Consider the following 7,597-nt stretch of genomic DNA (forward strand, 5'->3'; position numbering starts at 1 on the left):
CAAAAATAAATATGCATACAATGGATGATTCGTAATCATTAAAGTAAAAAATATTGTATTTCTTTTTTATATAATATGATTTTTCTCTACTTTAAACATAGCCAAGCGCACATAAAATACTCTGTAATTAATATAATTACATTATTTTTTTCATATGTTTTGTATAATTTTAAATGTTTTAATTCTATTAAATAAAAAACAAAATAGTCATTATATATATATATATCTTGTTTTATAATTACATACTTTTTACAAATAGATAAAGTTTTATAAGTTTGGCATATGATTTTGAATTATATATGAATAAAGAAACTACCTTAGAAAAATTATATAAATGTTCATAAAGAAGTACATATAAAATTATTAATTTCAATCTGATTTCCAAATAATTCAACAGAAATTCCAAAACATAATCTTACATCAGATTTTAAATTTAAGAATTAATTTCGAAATAGTATGAAAATATGTGGTGTTTTCTATTAGTAATACTAACGTTACATTTCTTAAGAAAAAGAAAAAGTTCAAAAATATTGCAATTATTTAAAAAACATACTTGTTGATGACGGAAAGCAAAAATTTTGCAACACTTTTATAATTTTTCAATTTTCTTGAAAGATCGTTTAAGTAACCGTGTTTGCTTTCAAACTTCATGATCCGAAAATGTCTTAGAGGATCCATTCTTTTGATAACAGTTAGCAAATGTGTAATCATATGATGTTTTGATATTAAATGGGTATTATATTCATTTATAAATAATTTTCTAAATCATTCACTAAAATGTCATGAAGGACCAAATGCTATTTTGATAATTTCTATTAACAAAAGAATTTTAAATTTATTATAATTTGTGCTATAGTCAAGTTTTTTTGTGATATCACTGATTATTAAAAGAAATAATATTAATAGTTTGTTCAACTCTTTTTAATTCCTATTAAATAGCTTTGTTTTATCAAGATAGATTGGGCTAGATTTTAGCTCTAATTTGAAGGCCATAATCAAAAGTATTTATCATTAATTTCTTCTATTGAAGCTAATTGTCTTGTATTAAAAAATTTTAGAAACAACTTAGGTTAAGTTGAAGTTTCCATCCAGAAAATCATTATATCCATTGATAAATTTATTCCAAATTTAAAAAATTCTAAATCATTTAAAACACTACATAATTTAATTCCAATGTTCAACTGGCGTCAAAATTAATCTCAAGTTGAATATGATTTGGAAAACTTTCGGATGTTCGCAAAAGAATGTTCTTCTTGTTTGCAACGTACATTAGTACAATTTTTATGTATCAAACATATTTTACAAAAAAAGTTAGCTTGAAAAGATTCAACCATGTCATATAACATTGCTTCCAAATTGTCATGACTTAATATTATTAAAGTTCCTCTTATTGGATATTCAACTCCTTCAAAAACCTTTTGTTGCCAAAATTTTTAAATCTTTTACAATTATTTCTAGAATTGAATTCATACCAAATTTTTTTATGTCTTCATTATAACATAAGCTAACAAATGAATGTTATTTAAATTGAATTTGAATTGAAATGAGGAGCCAAATTGCATATTGAAAAATAAAATCCATCAATTTTATGAGACAAAATTTTACTACTTAGAGGATTATAAATTTGAAACTTGTCAAAAAATATTTGTATTTGAATAGTCAATTTTTTAGAAATAGTTTATTGGTTTTAAACATTTCACTATCTGTAAGATTATTGTATTTGCTACGGTCTTTTCATTGAAGAAATTAAATATAATTTTTTTAAAAGAATTATTTTCAATAAAAATTTTAAGGTTTCAATTATTGACACGTAAGTAAATGTACAAATTGAAGGAACTGGTTTATAAATTCTTAATTGTGTATCAAACTTTTTTGTTCCATGTGAAATCCACAATTTTTTTCTATTGGTTATACCATATGTATTTTTCGTATTCTTTATGGCATTTATATTTTGTAAAATATTTCAAGAGAATTAACAAACACTGATACAATTTGCCAACAAATAACATTTGACTCACCTACATTGTCCAAAATTTTTTCAAATATGATATTTATTAATTGAGATATATCTTGCAATATTTTATTAATCGATGTATCAGATATATCAAAAGAATATAAATTTTGTAAAAATTAACAAGCTATTATTATTATCTTCAAAAGTATCAGCAAGTTATGATTTATAATATCGTTTGTACTTATATCTTCATCATTTGTATTTAAATCTTTATAAGTATTTGTATTTGACTTAGTATTATTATTACTTGTATTTAAATTTTTTTCGATACTAGATCTACAATTAAGAATTTCTATTAAATTATTTGAACATACAGACTTTTTCAATGTTAGTTTACATTGAATGCAGCTAAATGCTGTCTGAATCATGAGTAAGTTTTAAATATAGAAGGAACAAATTTGAAAAGTAACATTTTAATTGTAATTGCGAACTTCATAAAAAGAATGAATTATTCTTAAATGTTGACATAATTCCTTGAATTGAATTTGCAACATAAGTACAGCTTATACATGTATAAGGCATCTTAAAAATAAACATATTAATTAATAAAAACAGAAAGGTCAATTTCAATTGGTATGAAATTCAGTATATAACTTAATAACATAGTCAAAACATTGAGTTTAAATTGATGTATCCATTTGATTTCTTTCAAAAGTGTATATATTTCTCTTATGCGGAGTTATCTTATGGAGTTACAGGATCACTGTTCATTTTATAAAAATATTTTTCTAAAAATCTATAAAAACTTACCAGATTCGAATCATATTGTGTATTAAAAACAAAATGACTTTTAAACAAAATGTCGAAAACCTTAACGAAACTTTGTATATGAAGAAGAATAAATTTATTACATTTAAAAAGTATTGTGCCACATTTGCTTTGGTAGGACCTACGGCGATTAAAAAAAAAAAAAATTGATTGAATCTTTTATCTTAACTCTAATTCTAAAGACGTACCGTTCTAGCACAAAACAAAAAAATAATAACAATACTTAATTATATTATATATATTATAATATATATATATAATTATATTATATATAAAATAATTATAGTATATATAAAAAATAATTATATTATATATGAAAAGTATATTATACATAGAAAATATATAATATATTGTAGGTATATGAGAATTGTATTATATAAAATATAATACAATTCTCATATATCTACAATTTATTAAATATTTTCTATATATAACATATTTTTCAATATAATATATCTTTTTAAATAAAATAATTTTTTCTAAAACCATGGTTAATTTTTTCCTTGCTTTATTTTTTCCCTTTCTTTTTCATTGGGAGAAGAAGTTGACATAATGCTAAAATAGCTCTTGTATGTTTATTCCAATCTGAAAAATTTATCACATATTGATAAATGTTGTAATATTGTAAAATAAAATATATTAAATATATTCATTATTTTCTCCCAATTTATCTACTGGAGGTATTTCATAGTCAGTCTTAAAAAAAAACTCTCAGACTAATTTCATAAAATTTGAGAAATTCTTTTAAAAAGAAATCATATTTAGGAAAATAAAGTTTATATTCTTCTATCTACAAAATAGACCAATAAAAAATTTTATGTACCATATAGTTATGAAATATTTAATATACAATTTATATACAATATATATTATGTTTTATATAAATATTTTTCTGTAAAAAATATATATCATTTATATTTTTTATTTATAATTATATATTTTTATTTATAATTATATTTTATTTTCTTTATATCTTTTTTGTTCTACTTAATTGTTATGATCGTTTAAAGTATTAACTTATATCAATTCAGATGTATTTGAGAATCTTGGAAACGTATCGAAAAAATTAATATTTAAACAAAATTTTGCTCTATACTGATATATTTTTATGTTTAGAAATAATTTGTGATTTTTGTTGATCTTGTATGGCACTTTTGAGAAAAAGAATAATATCATCAATTTCAGTTTGAGTTAAGTTTTCATTTTCATCTTCTGTAATGTTAATGTTTGGAACATTTTTGTTGTTTTCAGACTCTTTACACGTTTTTTTTTCTTTATCTCTTGTTGCATTGGAGAATCTATTTACTAAATAATCTGTTTTAATTACTGGATCAAAAAAATAATAAAATAAAAATGTAAAAATTTCATTTTAATATATTAATAGAATATTTATGTTTTTTAATATATTGTTTAAACATTATGTTTTGTATTTACATAGCCTAATGCAGTTTTCAGATCTCGTTATTTCGGGAAAATTTCCATTATAGTTTCGGCAAACTAACATTTATCTAATGAAGATTTAATGAACACTTTGATTCTTTTTTCAAAGTAAGCATTTGAGTAATCATTATATTAATTATCCGTCTTCTATTTCTATTTTCTTAAAAATTCTTCTATATTATACTTTAAAAAATGTCTTTTCTGCATGAATTTTTTAAAATAATTTCTTTCATTATCTGAAAAGTAATATAAAAGATCACGTTAGACGATCTACCTTTAATTAAATATTTTTTTAATTTATTATAAAATGACAATATTTTTCATACTTCTTTTGTAACAATCTGTCCTTTTTTTGATAACTGGAAATATGGTAAATGAATATTTTATAAAGACGTTGATATTTCATCTTCAGAAGTATCTGTAACATGGAAGAAGAACTCAATATTGAGGTTGTTAGATAATCGAAATAATTTATCAAAAAAATCATATAATGATCATATATATAAACAATAAATGATTTATACACACATATATATATATATATATATATATATATATATATATATATATATTGAAATATTTTTTTAAGAACTTATCTTGTATTGTTGGCCTATCTATCTAACTCAATTATGATAATAGCATCTCTTCTGGAAAATTGAACGTGTTCTGTCAATATAATTTCTTTTCGTTATAAAATTTAAATCATTATTACAATCTGAAAAATTTATCACATATTGATAAATGTTGTAATATTGTAAAATAAAATTGTATTAAATATATTCATTACTTTCTCCCAATTTATCTACTGGAGGATGTATTTTATAGTCTTAGAAAAAACTCTCAGACTAATTTCATAAAATTTGAGAAATTCTTTTAAAAAGAAATCACCATATTATTCAATTCGGAAAATATACTTTTTGATTAAAAAAAATGTAAAAAAAAACAAATTGTAAGCATAGGAAAAAATGTTGATAATTCAAATAATGTAAGAAGTTATGTTAAGTATTTAAATTGTGTAATATATATATGTGTATACGCGCGCACGTGTACGCATGCATGTATATATATCTTTTACCTCAAATGTTTCATAACTATATGGTTGAAGAATCTTTGCCCAATGCCTCTGATTATTTATTAAATTCGAAAATCAAACTTATTCCATCTTGTATTAGTGGATTATAATAAATTCATTATGTCAGAGAAGTAGACTCAGAAAAATTAAAAACATTATTCTAATAACAAATAAAAAGAGATTTAAATGGTTTCTTTTATAACTTATTCTTGTATTCTTATTTTTAATAATTATTTCTTAAACTAATACATATTAGAGACAGAAATGTATCTATAAAGTTTTGAGCATAAAGGTAGAAAAACATTGTAACAAAAACAGTTACATTTATTTGCCTTATTAAATTAGAATCACACAAGGCTCGATTTCGTTCGTTAGAATTCGTTCATGCATTGCCCTCCATGCTGCATATACATGATTTTTATATTTATGGAATACTTTATAGCTTATTTTCTTGCATGCACTAATCAAAAGAAACAATTACTAATTTCAGAATTATTTGTTAAACGTTAGTCTGTATGCATCAAAGCAAGCATAACAACATGCATATGTGCATGCATGCATACATGTTTATCATTCAAGAGATTAAGCATCGTGTGATTCATCTTTATAAATTTCATATGACAAAGATTTGAATAATTATTAAATGAAATTTACAGAAAATTGTCTGATAGCTAATTAAAATTTTAACCTTACATTATAAATAATAAAATCAGTAAACTTATCTTATTAAAGAATTCTCCGAGAATTCTCAGATTGATAGTAAGCATTAAAATGAGATTATATAATTTGCACTTCACTTTTCCTTACAAATATCCCGTATGACATATGTAACTCGCTTTTGAATCACTTTGAAAAGCACGATTAGGATCTTGCATGTTCTCACATGACAGAAGAGAACTGATAACGGACGAACTAAAGATATTACTGCCATCTTCCATTTAATGAATGGCTGCGTTCAGCAGAACGTTTATTTTGCAATTTGGAAGTTTTCTTCGCGCTGATTGAGTTATGTTTTTAGATTAAGAGAAATGGTTTTATCTCAGCAGAGAATCATAAAACGATTGCAAAATTATTGTGTTCTGCTGAACGCAGCCAATAAATGAAATATTATGTCTGAATATGTCACTTGTTAATATTACAGATTTTTGTGTTAATACATTTACTGTAACTATTTTGAAGTGTAAATTACATTTTATTCCGAGTATATTAATACAAGTACTTCAAAACAGCGTTTACTTCTTGTGTTAAATTTTAACACATGATAATAATTGTTTAACTGAAGAATTGTTTAACTAATGGAATATTTGTAGAAAATTTAATTATTTTCTGTGTCAAAGTTTATGATTATTTTAAAACTTATTTTAATCTTTTTTAGAATGTTAACTTGGCTTTAAGACATTAATTGAAACAATTATGTTAAAAACACTCAAAATAATATTTTTAATTAATATATTTTATCTCGCTCTATAGTGATGCGGAAGCAAAAGATATGGTTTATTTTGCTCTGCAGTAATACGAGACAGAGAAAGGTATATGCAAAGATATTTTGCTGTGGCTGAATTTAATATCAGTAGATATTAGATAGACTTATCTCATGGCCAGACTATGATTAGATAGTCTTTAATATGTGTAACATGAAGAATAGATTTAGATTAACAGTAGATTACAGAATCGATTCATGGGATAATTATTTTGATATGAAAATGTCGAAAAAGAAAGAAGTCATCAGCACATTTAGAGAGCCAATTAGCAAACTGCCATTATTTAATTTTGCATAACTTAAACGGTACAACTGAATATACAACTGAAATATTAAATAATAAAAAAACACACATGAACATACATATATTCGTGTGATAATATGCTCAAGTTTAAGAAAAATAAAGAAATATGTATAATTAAATGCTAAAACGTTTAATAAAAATTTTTTAATAAAAGCGTTTTAATAAATGCTAGTTATGTATTGGCACATTACGTCGCAATGTAATCGAATAATTGAATAAATAATTCCTATTGAATACATAATTTAACTTGAAATTATTTATTTAGTTACACAATAGTCAGTATTTATTATTACGAATTTTTACTTTCAAGTATTTTGAAACGTTTTTACAGTATATTTTTAAAACGTTTCGAAACACACATTTTAATCACAAATAGATACTTTTTCATTTTTCTTAAATTTGAGCGCATTAAAAATATTATATAAATGGACTTATAAAATATGTAAATTTTTATATTATTTAGTAGCATTGTGGTAAACGACACACATGATATATATATATATATATATATATATATAT

The sequence above is a fragment of the Atta cephalotes genome (genome assembly GCF_000143395.1).
Source record: "Atta cephalotes unplaced genomic scaffold scaffold00011, whole genome shotgun sequence".
Taxonomy (NCBI): Eukaryota; Metazoa; Arthropoda; class Insecta; order Hymenoptera; family Formicidae; genus Atta; species Atta cephalotes.